The sequence below is a fragment of the Argiope bruennichi genome, chromosome 10 (assembly GCF_947563725.1).
Source record: "Argiope bruennichi chromosome 10, qqArgBrue1.1, whole genome shotgun sequence".
NCBI lineage: Eukaryota > Metazoa > Arthropoda > Arachnida > Araneae > Araneidae > Argiope > Argiope bruennichi.
The window spans coordinates 99,483,104-99,501,328 of NC_079160.1; the positions used below are offsets into that span (position 1 = coordinate 99,483,104).

At 28.9% G+C, this 18,225-nt stretch overlaps 1 long non-coding RNA gene across 1 annotated transcript; it reads right to left on the minus strand.

Annotated features, from left to right (window-relative positions):
* Positions 1–482: 482 nt before the first annotated feature.
* LOC129988571 (uncharacterized) lies at positions 483–17,517 on the minus strand. The gene is made up of 8 exons (XR_008785658.1): positions 17,444–17,517; positions 15,346–15,363; positions 14,103–14,123; positions 12,471–12,491; positions 10,557–10,577; positions 7,832–7,852; positions 5,717–5,740; positions 483–969 (listed from the first exon to the last, which is right to left on the minus strand). It is a non-coding gene; the product is annotated as an uncharacterized LOC129988571 (long non-coding RNA).
* Between the last annotated feature and the right edge of the window lie 708 nt (positions 17,518–18,225).

Below are 18,225 nucleotides of genomic sequence, written 5' to 3' on the forward strand. Positions count from 1 at the left end.
CGAATAATTTTCAACTCTACTGGATTTTGGTATAAATTAGAATATTATATATTATTCAAATGTTTGGACATTTTTTAGAATATTCTATATAAATTCTATATTCTATTCTATATTCTAAAATTTCTGGATAATTGGTGATATTATAGAATATTTTATAAGACAATTACAGTTTGGAAATTTGTAGAAATTCCTAAAGGCTTTTTGTAATATTTTAAAGCATATAACTTTACTCTATTGTATTGCAGAACTCTTTTTAACTGGAACCTCATAATAATTTCTTTACTTATTTTTTTCCCTTCTAAAACCGATTTGAATTCCACTTTACAGTTTGTATAGAAAAGATGGTACATTCGGCTAGAGAATTTTTTTTCAGTGAGCTTACGATTTGAATATAAATTAAATATGAACTTATTAATTAACATAAATAATTAAAAATATTTCACAATAAATTTTTTTGAATAAATTAGAAAGCAGCATTTCTATTAGTCATTTGCTTTAATCGTACAATTCATTAAGCTTGTTCAGTTCAAGTTGAATAAATAAGATTAAATAATGCAAGAAAAACAATAAAAAACATTTATTTAAAAAAATTATTTTTTAATTAAATAATTAATAAAAAATTATTTTTTATTTATTTAAGCTACCTTTTAAAAACTCATCTACATCAAATAAAAAATCTTATAATTATCTTCTACTGTCTAACAATTAAATTATTCAAAATTAATTTTAAATTAATTTATACATTTATAAAATTTTAAAAACGCTGGAAGGTGTTACTATAAAATGTAGAAATACAGCAAATCTATTTCTGCAATGCAGCAGCAGCCGCAAATATACTTTCTCTGCAATAAATTCAGCAATATTTTACATTTTCTTTTTCAATTTTATCCAAATCTATACGAAATTTTATTTATTTCTTTATACAAAATGTGGCACAATATTCTGTGTGAGCAATCCAGCATCATTTACCTGAAATAAATAAATAAATATCGATTGTAAATGGAACTGTATATAGTCCTTTAGTTTATACCAAAAAAAATTAAATCATATACAAATTTGATTTTAAACAACAAATTTAAGCAAATTTTTAAACAGTCTTTATTGCAGTTAAAAAGTTAAATCTTAAAAGTTAAATAATTCATATTTATGTATAAATAAATTCTATTTGTATGAAAATAGAATTTCATCTGATATAGAAATGCTTAAAAAAAGTAAATTTTACCTTTGAAGAAGCAATTAGGAAAGAAAAGCATTTGAAAGAGTATAATTTCTTTGTTTGTTATTATCCAGTTTCTAAATCTTAACCTTTAGAATACATTTAGATAGCATCTGATCAGATTACTCTTAAAAATAGAATATATCAATGAGTATTTTATTCCTTTTTAAGTTTTAACTCCTGGATGTTTTCAAAGGTACTGAATAGCAACTTTGTTTTTAGATAGGTATTATAGATTTTTTTTTATCTCTGGTTCACTAACAGTATGACATTTTGGTGTTAATTAGTCAGTAGATTAGTTTATGTATAATATATCAGCACTAGAGAAAATCTTTAACTATATGCATCAGAAGAATTAAATTAAAGAATTAAAACGTTAAATATCCATTGGAAATAACCAGTTTCTACTCTTTTATGGTATAATCAATGTTAGGAATTTATTCACCGCTTGTATTGTTAATTTCATTATAATATACTATAGCATTGAATTTGAATTTGGGGCTAGTGGCTAAATTAAAATGTGTATTTAAGTCTATATTCGATTTTCCCAATCAAAAACAGATGTTTATATCATGGGTTGTTGGTAGAGTAAATCATCGCCTATGTGTATTTAAGTCTATTTTCGATTTTCCCAAATAAAAACTGATGGTTATTTAATGAGTTGTTGGTAGAGTAAATCATCGCCTATGTGTATTTAAGTCTATCTTCGATTTCCCTAATTAAAAACAGACGTTTATTTAATGGATTGTTGGTAGAGTAAATCATCGCCTATGTGTATTTAAGTCTATTTTCGATTTTCCCAATTAAAAACAGATGTTTATTTAATGAGTTGTTGGTAGAGTAAATCATCGCTTATTTTCGCATAAAAATTGCATTAAAAGTATTTTAATTTAATATCTGTAATTGAAATTTAATTTCAAAGCATTTACATTGATGTATTATTTCTAGAAGAAAAATCAGTGATATTTTTTTTCTTCATTGTATTAAAACTTCTATTTGATCAACTAATTCAAAAATAATGCTTACAATATCGCATACTGATATATGCAATATACCGTCTTATATACCTTTCAATAATCATAAAAGGACAGACGAAATAAAAAATCATTAGATAATTATTGATAAAATAAATAACTGATAATTAATATATGAAGATTTATAACAATATTTTGTAATTCGATTTCTGTAATTACAAACTTCTTATTACTTGTTGAATTTTTTTATCAACAAGAATTTCACTTAGTATTTGAAAAAGTTATTAAGTGGTATCAAGTCTCTTGATGTCAAAGTTACATGACAGAAATAACTTCTGATGTCTTTAACATTTTGCATTAAATACATCTAACTGCTTCGTGCTGTAGGGTGAAGTTAAATTCTTTCATAACTGAAGGACATATAATGGATTCCAGAATTAGATTTACGCAGCGCATTTGACCTGGTATATGACAATTTTTTTTAACAAATTGGCATTCTCTATTTAATGCTCGAAATTTCAATGAAACTAACTTAGCATTTGATTTTAATAAATGAAAAGAAAGAAAAGGAAAAATATTATTTTAATTTTAATTACATTAACACATCGGTTTGAAGCATTAGTCATTTTATTTTGTATCTGATCTCATCAATTTGAATAACAAACAGGAGATGGAAAATGTAAGAACTGATAGCTCCTCTCCACTCCCGAGTTTATCCCAGACATCATATTTAATACGGAAAAGAGAAGTAATAATTTACACATTATACATGAGCAATCCATTAACGTTTCATGCAGAATGAAATGTTAAACAATCAAAGACTTTTAATGATTAATGAACTAACAAGTATATGGAATTTAGAAATTCGCTGAGATTTTTAACGAAGTAGTAGTGAAATTATCCAATCTGGCAACATGTTTCCACGTACCCTTCATCCAAAATCTGAGCTCCGAGATAAGAGTGTATTTTGTCTGAAGAAGTAGGTAATACGATGAATATTTATTGATTCGTTTAACACTTATTTGGAATTTGGGCTATGAGATAAAACTCTCCAAGGGCCAATATACCTTGAAATAATTTCTTCTATTTATCAATTTTTTACATAAACACTATTTCATAGTTCAAATTCTGGATGACTGTTATGCAATGCAAGAACACTCATCATGCTGCTAAACTGCATAAGTTCATTGAATTAACTCTTGTTTGACTTAAAAATATAATTTGTTCCAGTCGCCATGTTTACAAAATTTTCGCCAAGCTTTGAGATGGCTACTATCAGTTAAAAAAATTACCCTTTTTTTATTTTTTCGATTCATTTTATAATTTTCATAGTTCAATGTAGTTGGACTTGAAATTTACGATAACTTGCCAAATTTAGTATTAGATATAATTTGGCTAAAGAAATGTTTTGAGAAATGAGTGACAAAACCGTACTATATTCTTAAGCCAGAATAGCCAAAGAAATATATACTATAAAATTTTGGAAAAGAAGTTCAATTCGCTTTTTATTTTTAGAATAAAATTTATTTTACTTAAATTATTGTTTGTGAAAGATCTGATGTACAGTAGTGGCCAAAATTGTAGACACTTTTGAAAATCGTTATGTTTTCTAACTTTGTATACTTATAGAAAATGTTATATTTCACGAAATACAAATTCTTACATATCATTTTAAAGAGAATTTTATGTTGATTTCAATTCAAAAAGCAAAATTCAAATATTTGCAATACAAAAAAGTTATTTCTTACTTTAATATGAATAACAAAGACAGTGATGGAGTCGATTGTAATTTCTAAATTCCCTGACAAATCACTGTTCTTGTTCTGGGAACCAATGAAATGTTAATAAGCTACATTTCATCTACTGCTAGCAGAAGATGAAATCATATTAAAAATTGGAACAAGTCATTACTGTGCTCTTTCTGTAGCAGGAAGACTGTTTCTTATGTAATCAAATTGCAAGTTAGAAATTTTGTTAAACTTTTTAATATATATTTGGAATTTTTGTATATATTTCTAATATTTAGTCAAGAAACAATGACATCAAATAAAAGAATAGACTGGACACCCAGAACGAGAACTAAGATTATTATGTTCTTGAAATTGCAAGACAGGTGAATAGTTCAGTGACTGCACCTGGGGTCCGAAAGTTTTGTTTACGATATCAGGAGACAAATTCAATAAAAAACAAAGTAGGAAATGGCTGAAAAAGGTGCGTCACATCTGTTGATGACAGAAGAATTAAAAGACTATGTCTCCAAGATAGAAGAATGCCGTCAGTGGCCATCAGAAACTGGCATTTATGTTAGTCAGTTCAAGAACAATCAGGAGAAGATTATTAGTTGTTGGACTAAGAGGTAGAATTCAACGAAAAAATCCTTATCTCTATTTACAGCAGTGTATAAAAAGATTACAGTGAACAAAGGAACACATTAAATGGACCGATGAACGGTGATCACAAGTTATCCTGAGTGAGGAAACAAAAATATTGTTATTCGACAGTGATGGCAAAAATACGTAGGCCTTGAATAGGCGAAAAGCTACATCCTGACTGCATTAAGGAAACTATGAAGAACTCAAGTTAGTGTCATGATTTGGTCATGCATGTCAGCAGACGGTATTTATCTCCTTCATGTTATCGATGGGACATTAAATGCAAGAAAATAAATTGACACTATTCTAGAGCCAAAACTTACACCTTCCATCAGCGATCTGTTTCCCAACAACGCATCATTTATTTTTCAGCAGGATTCATCTCCTTGCTACACTGCAAAAATATCGAAAGAGTGGTTCAGTACAAAGAGCACTGAATTGTTATCACGCCAGGAAACAGACCTGACCTCAAATCTATTGAGGACTTATTGCACCGTTTGAAAACTCTTGTACATATGAAGCATTCATCAAATAAAAGAGAATTAAATGAGGCCATAATTGTTTCCTGGCATCATGCAGTAACAAAGGAAGAGCTTAAAACTCTCTCATCAGTCCAATGAAACATCAGTGTGAAGCTGTAATAAAAAATAAAGGCTACCCTACAATGTATTGATGACTCACTGCAGTCATCAGCATCTAATACATCTCGATAACTTTTTGCTTTGCAAAGAATTGAATTTTGCATTGAAATAAGCATTAAATTCTCTTTAAAATGATATATAAGAGTTTGTATTTTGTGAAACATTACATTTCTACTATAACCGTACAAAGTTAGAAAACATAACGATTTTCAAAAGTCTCCACAATTTGGGCCATCACTGTATATATATATATATATATTATAAAAATAAATGAAATATTTGAAGTTAAAACTTTTATTTAGTTTGTACAAATTAAAAAATGATGAAGAAATTTTATTTTTTCCTTTCTAAATATGAGAACTGTTTGAGGAAAGAAATAATTATTAATTTGATTGATACTGAAGTACATTAATTAGAGTAATTAATGCTTTAAGTTGGTTACAAAACAACTGATAAAATTTGAAATAAATTTAAATAGTGACGTTAAGACGAATGAAAATAATGGACACTTACCAACTAGAAAATCTACGAGATCATCTAAAATATATAAATTAGAAAATGCTGAAGTGTTTGGCATTGGAAAAATTTATACAATGGGAGTAAAAATCAAGTGCTATCAAACTGTCGAGATTATTTATATGTTCGAGGTTAGAAGGTGGAAATTTTAATCTTTATGCTTTTCACAAAAAACTAATTAACACTATTATTGCATAAACACTATTATTACATGTGTACAAAAAAACTATTATTGCATGTATATAAAAAACACTATTATTACATATGTACAAAAACACTATTATTGCATATATATCAAAACACAATTATTACATATGTACAAAAACACTATTATTACATATATATATAAAAAACACTATTATTACATATGTACAAAAACACTATTATTGCATATATATAAAAAACACTATTATTACATATGTACAAAAGCACTATTATTGCATATATATAAAAAACACTATTATTACATATGTACAAAAGCACTATTATTGCATATATATAAAAAACACTATTATTACATATGTACAAAAACACTATTATTGCATATATATATAAAAAACACTATTATCACATATTTATATTAACCCTATTTAAAATTTTTTAACTTGATCCTATACATTTAAAGCAAATGTGACATGGTTATACAAAAGGAAGGAGCAGATTTAAAATTTGCATTTCTAAAGAAAAAAAAATAGTTAGAGACGTATAGGATATATAGTTGGATATAGGAAAATTAGAATTTTTTATTTGAGGTATTCAACATGAGTACCGTTTGTTAGTCAACAAATATTAAAATTGTAGTCAGTTTCTTGTCACACATGAAGTAACTGATCCCTAATTACTGAATTCTTTGTTGAAATAATTTGATTTCGCATATTTCAAAACAGCAAGCATAGACAAAATATACACGCTGTCTTGTCCCATAGATGTTCCTTTAGACTACATCTGAAAACAGTACGAATATGTTCAACAATTTCATCTGACATGCGTGAATGACAAACTCTTTTTCCCTTAGCATATGCAACCATCTTCTACGAATTTCTTGCAAAAATGTAAATCTATTTATGAAGTTGAAACTTTTTTTTAAACCTACAACAAAATTATCTTACTGTAGCACATAAAATAGTTTTTCCTGAGACATGGCCCTGTTTTTGTAAACTCGTTTCTGTTGTGTAATACCTCGTTTCCGGTCAATCGAAGGAAAATGTGCCATTGATGTGATTTAAAAGAAATTTGAACACATTTGCCCAGAATGTGATTTTCATTCGTTCAGGTGGTCTACTAACGTTGCTCACCAGCCTCCTGTAAGTGTAAGCGACGACTGTATCGAGTCATCGATAAAATGTACCAGTGCGTATCAAGAGATATAAATCTGAAATTTCGAATTTGATTTGATTTAAAATCAGGAGATATTCGAGTTTTAGAATGATGGTTTATTTTGCCTTATCAGAAGTGACAAGTGGTCCATTGTCTTTGTTGAAGTGAAGATATCCAACACGTTCGCGCTTAATGCGCTTTTCGTTGCCAACAATTCACTTTTTACAGACATTAAGTATTTAAGTCGAACAATCTTTCCCACTTCTAATTTCAAGCTGTAGGGCATGATAATCTGTCTTTTGCGAACTCACTCAAATGCTTGAATTTTCCACTTATTAAAATAAATCCTGTTCCACTTGATAAATGTGATTCTTTTTTAGTTCTATTGTATTTTTATGGTCGATAGTTATGCCATTTACATGCTTCTGAGTTTTGGCCATAAACATTTCGATCATCAGTAACAAAATGAGAATAATTATGAGGGAAATAACGAATGTGGGGGTAAGAAATGAGGGATTCTTACTTAAAACCTTACTTATGAAAGTAGAGGTTTGATGTAAGAAACAAATAGAAAATTGAGTATCAATTTATACTAAAGGTTTTTAAGAAAACTATCGATCATATGATTAATTTATCTGAGAATATTTATTATATAGATGCATAAATCTTTTTTACCGACAAACAAAAATCACAGCTTTTACTGGATAAGAGGCGGTTTAGGCTAAACCGCCTCTTAACAACATTAATGGCATCAATGTACGCAGCAAAAAGAATAAAAAATCTCATTGTATTTACCAGTAGTGGAGAAAACGCCATCTGTGAAATAATTTAAAGATTTTAATTGCATGTAAAATAAAAGCAACTAATTTCTTTTAATAAAATCTCTAGGATTTTTGATGTAAAATATATAAATTTTTAAAACTGAACATATTTAGAAAAATTTTTTAAAGAGTATATAACATTGGAAGTTTTAAATATTTTAAATCAGCTACATATTTACTACAAGCGAAATATAGCTTTCAAAAGAAGTTCTATGCGAGGTAACATATTGAATATGTGATAATCTTCATTATATTTAAAATAATAATAATAATATAACTAAAATAATAAAAAAAACCAATGAACCAATCACCTCGCTTTAACTGGCCCTAGTCACATGAAAACTCATGACTTCTAGAGGTATCACCAATGATAGTCCGCCCTCAAAACTCCATTTTTGAAACAAAACGAAAAAAAAAAGAAAAAAAAAACATTTCTTTGCTGTGCATTCTTTGTGGGAAACCTGTGATGGAGTGCCCAACCAAAACCATTGAACCGATTTCGATAATATTTATTTCAAACGGCAGCTAATGAATTTTAAATATATCATGAGCGATTGCTTTTCAGAGCGCGGGTAACCACCTTCTATTTCCTATAAAAATCGAAAAAACACTAAGTAACTGTTCATTGTCTATGGAGAAATCTTGCAACAGAGTTCACCAGTGCCAATTGTTGAATAGATATATATAAAAAAAATAAATTCGAATGCTCATTAACCCTAGTTACATCATGCTCCCCTGTACCTTCCATTTTCGAGAGAAACCAACAAAGCACTACATCTCTGTCTGTATAGGGAAACCCACGATTGAGTTCCTCAGCTATAATCACGTTATCGATTGAGAAAATTTTCATTTCATATGGAAGTTTATGACCCTAAAATATATCATGAATGGTCCCCTGCCTTCCTACCACTAATAAATTTGAGGGCCTGGTTTAAATTCATAATCTAAAATATTATTTAAAGACGGTATAGTTAAAAAAATAAGAAGAAATCCAAAATATCTCCAGTATTTTGTTTATTCTTTTTTGCAATCAAAATGACAACACATTTTCAGTCCAGAACTTTTTCACACACTTTGTCATAAAGGAGTTACTGCTCTCCTCAGTATAAAATTGTTGACCTCAAGAAAACTGCGAATCCGTTCCATGCCATTAGCTAACAATAGTTACGAAATATGAATCTTTTTTTGTGCAAATCCAGCATTTTTACTGAATCTGGAATGCGATATTCGGCAATCAACTGCTAGCATATGATTAATATACAAATATCTGCATATAGAATATGTACTTTGGATGTCTTTTTTCCGACCCATTGAAACTAAGATTTGATATAGAATTACAAGTGTAATCACAGATATATATTCAAAATTTCATTTATTTAATTCATTGCGTTTATATTGTTACGAAATTTCCGGGGTTCGTTTGAATAGTGGATGTTATATGGTGTGAAGAACGCTCAACCACCAGACGGCAATAGAAAATAAAACAACGACGTTTATTTACAATAAGACACACAGGACAGCCCAAAGACGACAACTATATACAGCACAAAAGGCGATTATCTTCAGCCGAGACATGCAGCAACAACAGCATACACAACAGCATATAACAAGACAGACAGACAGTAGTGCACAGCTTAGTTCAGCACTGGCTTCACTCCGTCGCTGCTCCGCTTATCTCTGGAAGGCCAGTTCTTTATCGTCGATTCCGACTACTCTGCCCTAGCAGCTGCAGCCGCCTCCTTTTATAGGTCTCAGGAGGCGGGGCTAGAAGCCTCTCAAACAATCAGGAACGTTCGAGGCGTATTTCGGTTTCTACTGGACGGATTGGGAAAATTCTCGATGTTTCGGGTATAATTTATTTTGGCGCCAAAGTCGCCAAGTTCGTCTCCAAGTCGCAAAATGGTCGCCAAGTTTGTCGCCAGACTCCGGAACCTCCGACGCGACACCGGACTCCGTCCAGTACAAATGACTGTAAAGCATTCTTTCCGATTCGTAACAATATGCTTGAGAAAGTACTGACTGACAGACAGCCAACTCCTATTTAGATATTATACAAAGTTAGATACGGATCAACAGTTTAAACGATAGATATGAGTACCAAATTTTATCGATCTAGCTCTCTATATTTAGTAGCTATCGGATTCCCTTGTAATCGGCCAGCCGGAGAGACAGATTTCACAGATTTCCTGAAACATTTCGTTCAAAGTTTGATTAAAATCTACCAATTTGCTGTGAAATCCAAAAATCAAATTTCAATTATCTAGCTGAAAGAGTTTTTGAACTAGCGTGTTCACAAGCAGACCAAATGCCAATAATGAGGTGTCTTTTTTGGATTCAGAGAGTTATGAAATGTGAAGATTCATCAAAATCTGGTGTTTTTTTTTATTGCAATACTTTTTCCATGCATAACTTTGTATACGATAAAATAATGAAACATGCTGGTTTAAATAATAGAAAACAATTGAACTCTCCGTAATTTTACAGAGACTACCACAAACAAAGAATTAGACAAAGGATTTAAACATTTTGCAAATTCCAGTGATACTGTTATAGACGACTGACCAGAGTTGTAAGATATTAGTTCCTTTACTATTGTAGTCAACTGTACTGGGAAAATTTAAAAATTTTCTAGAATAGGCTTTACTAGTACTAATATTTCTATGCATAATAACATGAAAATAAAGCTAATTTGTACTTACTCAAAAGAATGTCTACTTTACCTGTAAATAAATCAAGATAGTTTTTAAATCATTTAAAATAAATAAATATCTATCTATATTTCTACTACTAATAAAGACACGTGTGTGTGCATGTTGGTGCTCTACAAGACCGATTGTCTGGAGTAGAGCTGCCAGATTTGGGCCCTAGAAGATGAAAATGTGTACCTCGGAACGAATTTTTAAAAATTTGAATGAATTAAAAATGAAACGAAATTTTGTAGTTATTATACGAAATTTTCACTGAGCATTAAAGCATAAAACTATTTTATTCCTTATCCTGAGATTTTAAAAAATATCCTTTCAATGATAACATTTCTTTTTGTTGTATAATTTTTTTATCAGTTTTTAACTTATTCTTAAAAACAATTAAAGGGAATTCTATGAAAGCATCTATCAATATTGAAATAAAATGGAAATCGCTTTCATAGTTACTATTAATATTTTATTCTGATTTTGTTTCCATCGTTGATGATCAATGTATGAAGTTGCGATTCATTTTTTCATTTTGAGCATGCTTTTGATAAAATATTCGAAACTTTTCTGTGCTTGCATTTAAAGTTTATCTTCAGAATCAAGCAATAGTAAAAATGTTTTAAGCTTTATCTATTTTTAATCTCTATTACTTTTTCCTATGATATAATTAGATGTACAGACAAGAAATTAGATGATATATTGCACAATGAACAGAATGATAGGAATATGTTATGCCTATCAAAATGAGCTGTTTAAAAACATTTTACCGAGGAAGCCTTTGAAATCAAGATGTGAAAAACATTTAATAAAGTTTATGGCAGTTATTAACCCCGAAGGAAACCAACTGGTCTCCAAAGCAACTAATCTGAAACAAAGGAAAATTTGTGTTCTAAAGGCCAGGCATATTGACGAAGTATCTTGAAATTTGGCAGAGATGTATTTTGGAGAGTCGAATGCGAAACTCGTCATATTTTTAAAAATATTTTTTTTATATATACAATGAACTGGTAAGATATTTTGATATTTGCTACAATAATCCCAGAAAATATTACTGCTCAATACAGGTTTTTCAATATTTTAAAATTCAATGATATTATTTACAATATCTGTTTAATTGTTGTGAATTTTTAAAAAATTTTTTACAATATTTTGAAAATATGGATTTGTATGATTTTCAACTATGAACTTCATTCCTTTAATAAAATTTACACCTTTTTGTTAGTTTCATATAATATTTAAGTGCATGAATTTCTTACAATAATGGAAGCTTATATGCTGAACTGTGCCAGTTTTAACTGCAGAAATGCGACACTTTTTTAAAAATAAAAATGATGATGTATCAGAAATATTTTTTTAAATCTGACTATCGAGGGACTATATAAATGTTTCGATATCATATACTTCTTCTGAAACAACAATATTGGCTTCATTAATGCAGAATATAATTCTTTAAGCAATTTAAAGAATTTTTAATATTACTATTTGCTATTTGTCTTATAAAAGTAATGCAAAATTTATTACAACTCACTGTGAGTGTTTTTAAGACGTGATAAACGAAAAAGCTGTCTTACTTGGATTTGAGATTTAAGAATTCTTATAATGTTCTATGAGCAAAATGCAGTGAGAGAAACGAATTAAAATACACTCAAGAAAAAAAAATCCATCACCATTTTTTTCTCTAGTTCTTAGTAAATTCAATAAAATCCAGCAAAAATTTATTTGTACAATTGTTTGTACAATCTGTACAATAATTTTTCTGACAATATCCAAAAAATGTCGGGAGTTATATTGGTAAAAATCACAATTTTTATAATACTATACGATAATAAAAACAGAATAAATACTTGTACTGAATGAATATTCTACTTAAAATTTGTACAATACCTCTAAGTCACATTGGACCAAAAGCAAAACACTTACCTAAAAGCTTCGGAACACCTACTGCAAATAGAATTCAATTGTTTAATTTTAAGTGTTGAAATGAAGGAAATAAATTGAGTGAATTTATGAATTGCATGAATAAATACTTCAAATGAATCTATTCCATTTCATTAACACGCAGTAAACCAACAGTTCTGCTTCAAGAACTTTTGAAATTCAGTTTAATATGAAAGGTAAGTTTTGAATCATTATGAGATTTAATTTCCCAGTAAAAACATTTCTATCTTGAGGATGACATTCAGTTCTTTGAAAATACAATAGAATATATAAATACTAAAATACATTTAGTTCTAAATTTACACAACAATGGACTTGTGAATGGAGCACTTGGGCGCATATAATGTACCGTCCGTTTGCATGGAACTTGATTTTCATTTAATCACAATTCTGCACTTAGGAACATTTAAATGAAGTGTAAATTAATTGAAACTAAAATCTATCTTTGATTTGAGGTCTGGGACCGTAATTTATTCAAGCATCCTAAGCAAAGATAAATCATATCACTGACTCTCCGACCCGCCCTAAAGGCACACGTATAAAGAAAACTGAATAACTGGACCACCGCCACAGCAGCATTGGTGGGAACTGTGGTTGAATCCTAAGGGTCATCACCGGCCAAGGTACAACCCTTCCCGAAGGAAATAAGTCCCGCCATCGATGGGAGGAGCCATATCCCTCACCTTTTTGTGTACCCTCCAGGGGGGCGAGATCCATCCACCACTGGAGACACATCATCCTTATTTCGAGGTGCCTCCCCCCCGGGGGGTTCGTAAGCAAAGATAAAGCAGAATGAAAATGCCGTGAGCTCTAATATAACGTATTTTCAAATAACGTGGATTTGTATTGTTTTGAAAATCTTTCGATGAGTGCACTTTGAATGTAGTACACTAAGCTGGAAACCTAAAAATAGATATTTTATTCTAACAGAAAACACAAAGCGCAAGCAATAAAAACACAGCCAAGATGTTCATAAAAGTTGATATACTCAAGCAGCAAATTGCTAATTAAATAACAGCTATAGTATTCTACGATCACACTTCAAAACCATACTCTCTATATATACAATTCCAGAGAGAGATTCATATTCGTTTTGATCGGTATCGCGTTTATATAGTTTTCTGGTGGGCGTAATATCATATGGAATTTTTCAGAAGAATCAACACATCTCGGGTCCTAATAGAGGTCGGATCATATCTCCTGTATTTTCCAATACCTTCATTTTCATCATCAAAATTATTGAATCATCCATCCAGCAGGCATCAAAGATTTTTGTACACTTCCTTTCCATACAACAAGAAAAATGGCTGGGAAATAGTATTATATTCTCGTAATACAAATATGCGATGAAAAAATAGTAATTAAGTATTTATAGTTTCACAGAATACATAAAATAAATTTCACATTTTTATGTTTTTTACTGTCTATAAATCTTGAAAATAAAAGCATATTTGTAATGTACGAGTTAAGAGATAAAAAATAATTATGAGACCCGAGCATTCGAATTGATTATGAAGTGTACATGAAAGAGAAAACGAAATACCAATTTTTTTTTCTTAAATTTCCCTATAGAAAATCGTACGAGTTCAAAAATACAGGCATTTGAAAACTTACCATCAATTCCATCTAAAATGGCTGAAAAACTAATAAATATTAATCATACTATTATTATGAAATGAAATATTAGATCAATATTAATTATACAAATAACTAAAAAATTTTTAAATTCAGCTAAAATATTTTTAGGTAGTAATGAACCAAAATCAATTTGCATATATGGGCATAAATTTTTTTTTAACGATTCTTATTGACTGTATTATTTTGAATATAAACCTATGAAACAAAGCCCATTGTACATGTTTATATATTTTGAAAAATCTGCCGTGATGTAAAATTCTTTTTAAATTCTATCTCAGTTTCAAAGCTAATAAATCGGAGTACTAAAATACATATATTACGTTTTACGAAATTCTCTTCTACTGCATTTTACAGAATAATCAAGTTTAGTTCGAAGTCAATGATTTCTTTCATATTCAGTAGCTTATGTTCTATGAAATGAACAGTTTTTATACATGAATAGAACTTGCCATCATATCGAGTACATTAAGTTATGGAATAATAGATTTTTGATCAAGGACTGTATTTTGTATCATATCCTGCAAAGGAAATATCAAACTTTTATTCAAGTATAGGACTTGCAACTGTACCCAGTACGTTAAATTATGGAATGGCAGATTTTTGTTCAACGACAGTATTTTGTATCATATCCATTAGGAATGACAGATTTTTGTTCAACGACAGTATTTTGTATCATATCCATTAGGCGTGACAGATTTTTGTTCAACGACATTATTTTGTATCATATCCATTAGGAATGACAGATTTTTGTTCTACGACAGTATTTTGTATCATATCCACCAGGAATGATAGATATTTGTCCAATGACAGTATTTTGTATCATATATAACAAAGGAAATAACAAACTTTCATTCAAGGATAAGACTTAACATCGTATCTAGTAAATTCAGTTGGGGACTGATAGATTTTTGTTCATACATTTCATTATATACAGCAGAGTGAATGAATTTTTTTTCCAAGGACAGGATTTTCCATCGTATCCATTAAATTGAATTATGGAATGATAGATTTTTGTTGGAAGGCAGTGCTTTGTATCAAATCTAGAATTAGCTTTTATTTAAAGAGAATGCTTCCTTTTTTATAAGGCTGATTTATCAATAAAGTACAAATTCTAAGGATAATTCTTTCTATAATGCAAAAAAAAAAAAAAAACAATTCAAAGAGAACAAAAAATAAATAAAAATATTGGAATGAACTTTAAAATATGGTTTTTACTTACAAGCATCTCTTTCCTTTGCTACTTCCAAATAAAAAATAAATACATTAAATGTATTATTGATTCCCCTAATGGAGATATGTTATTGCTTACTAAGACATAAATGAAATTTTATTGATTATAATAATAATTAAAAAAAAATCGCCAATTCATACAATCAGGGCATGAATCATTAAATATGGAAAGGCCTGTAAAACATTACAAAATATAGTCATTTTATAAGTCTTAATTAAATGAAAATTGAAAATGAATTTTATATTTTTTAATAAAACCATTAATATTAATCAAAATAATTTTGAAAGAGGTTTCCAGAGTTTTAATTTTTATGCCTACATAATGTTTATAAAATTATTATTATAATTACTATCACAATTAGATCATGTAAAGTAGTAAAGAAGTTTTATTTTTAGTGTTAAAGAACATTCAAAACTTCTTCATTTAATTTCTTTCTTTATTTTGAATTTTAGATGCAATTGGGCCAAAGATTTTGTTTCGTTACTTGATTAGTTTCTTTAAACTACTAAAATTTATTGGCAACGTAGTGTATAATTATTAGTTTTAGAAAGTTCAAGAAGTTCTGCTTGATATATCAGTTCAGTCAAATACTTTAGTTCATTTGAATATATTTGATTATTGTCTTTATTTTTGAAATCAAGAGCGTTTCTTTTTCCTCTTTATTTAAAATTCTGAAATAAATAATTTTTTTTCTAAAACTGAATTTGTTTAATGATAATATCTGCTAGAAGTATTTATGTTAAATTTTCTGCCTTATAACATACTTAAACTAATAAAAAAAATAAAATTTAGTAGAGAAAATTTTAAGTTATTACATGCCAAAGCGAATACTATTGCACATATACTTTTATTTTGAAGAAAATATCGCGATTTTGTACACTCGTATCAAAAATTTAAAAATTCGCCATTATAAGAAATCTGGACTATTTATACCGTCAAAACCATACAATTTAAATGAGTCTCGAAAAGAGGCAAATTAGTTAACTGATATTACATTTGCATCAAACTTCCTTTACTTATTTTCTTTTATCATTCATTTAGGTCATTCATTTCCTCATATTCTAAAATGCAAATAAATGATATATGACAATTTTTTTAGCAATTATTTTTACTTTCTCATATGAGAAATCTATAAAGAGAAAGCATTTTAGTTGACAGACTAAAATAATAATCGATTTTTAAATTTTGATGCATCCTTATTTTTTAAAACGTTGAGAAATCGAGTTTCCACCGACAACCCGACCTCTACAGGCGATGATTAGATATAACACATTTTGTATTTCGTGGAATAACGGAGGAAACCAAGTATGAATTTCGGATTCAATTTACAAACTTCATTGGATTTTTTTCTGCAGTTTCACTTTATTAAGTGCTTTGTTAATCAATACGGCTGAAAAATGATATTAGTATTCAGGAGAAGGCTCGCTGTAGCACCAAAAATTCCCATCATTGAGAGGAAAAGAACCGATTACGTATCAAACAGAAAGCTTAATTAAACATAAAAATAGGCTTAATCATTCACAGATGGATCGCTATGACACATTTATCGAAATAGAAATATTTGTTCCAAAACTATTATTTAATATACGTGATTTTCGCCTCATCTTAAAACCGAAAAAAATTAAGTTTTTAATGACATCAATTTCATTTCTGTTCGAGTTTTCTCTATTTTTTAAAAAATTTAGTTTAATACATATTCTGTAACAATGTTTTTAAAGTTATGAAATAGTTCATATTCATTCATCAAATTTAATGTCGTGCTTTTGCGGATGCTGAAATTAAGACAAAAAGTATTAATTATATAAAAAATATTAATATTTTCTTTGATATTAAATAAGGATTTTCACTTCCGTTTTTATTTCGCATATAATCTCCCGAATTTGTACAGTAATTAAATTGAAAGGATTAATTACATAAAATTTATATTTCTCAGTCGTTCCTGATAGCAAGTTGAGATTTTTTTAAAATTCACTTCATAGTAATCAATTGATAGCTTACAAAATCAACAATTTGAACGAAAAAGTTCTTAATGCTAATGATTCAAATATACAAAACCATGTAATTTGCTTAGGAAAAAGAAACTCACCTTCAACGCTTAAGATTATACTTAAAAGAAGTATCCATGTGAAATGGAAGGCACACACTTTAAAGCGTTCCATGATACTGGATTTATTTTAGAGTAAATAAGCTACAAGTAGATTGTTATAATCTGGCAGGTGATTTTTTGTTACTACAGCTGCCGCGCTTAACCGAAACAGAAACAGATGTATAAAAAAAATCCATTTTTATTTCAATAAATAACTAGAAGTTTTTATATATATGCTTCATGCTGCATTCGCTTTTTATACCAATAATATAAAGGCGGACTATATTGCAGAAAGGGAATAAAGAGAAGATATTTTTTTTCATTTATACAGAAAGATCGAAGAAATGAAAAAAAAAAAAACATCTAATGTATAACTAAAATCCTTTTTTGTAATTGTATACTTCGAAAATTTAAATAGGTACGTGTTTGAATTTATTCGGGATATATTACCGAATGTTTTGAAGATATTTATAGAGTTGAAAACAGTATTTTCAGAATGATACAAAAGTAAGTAGGACTCAAAATTGGGGTTCCTTTCTAAATTTTCTCGCATACTTCCTAAAAAAGGTGCTTATCCTTTTTCCCGCTTAATTTTTTTTTCGGTAAGGTTGTGAGCTCTTGGAATGCTCAGATTTTATTTACAGAATCTCTAATATGAGTATTTTGTGCCCCGTATTAAGTGAAGAAAATGGAGTATGCAGTTTGGATGACTTTTTGCTAAGCAATGGAAACTAAAATGTGACGAAGAGCTATAATTTTAGCAAGAAATTCATACTTCACAT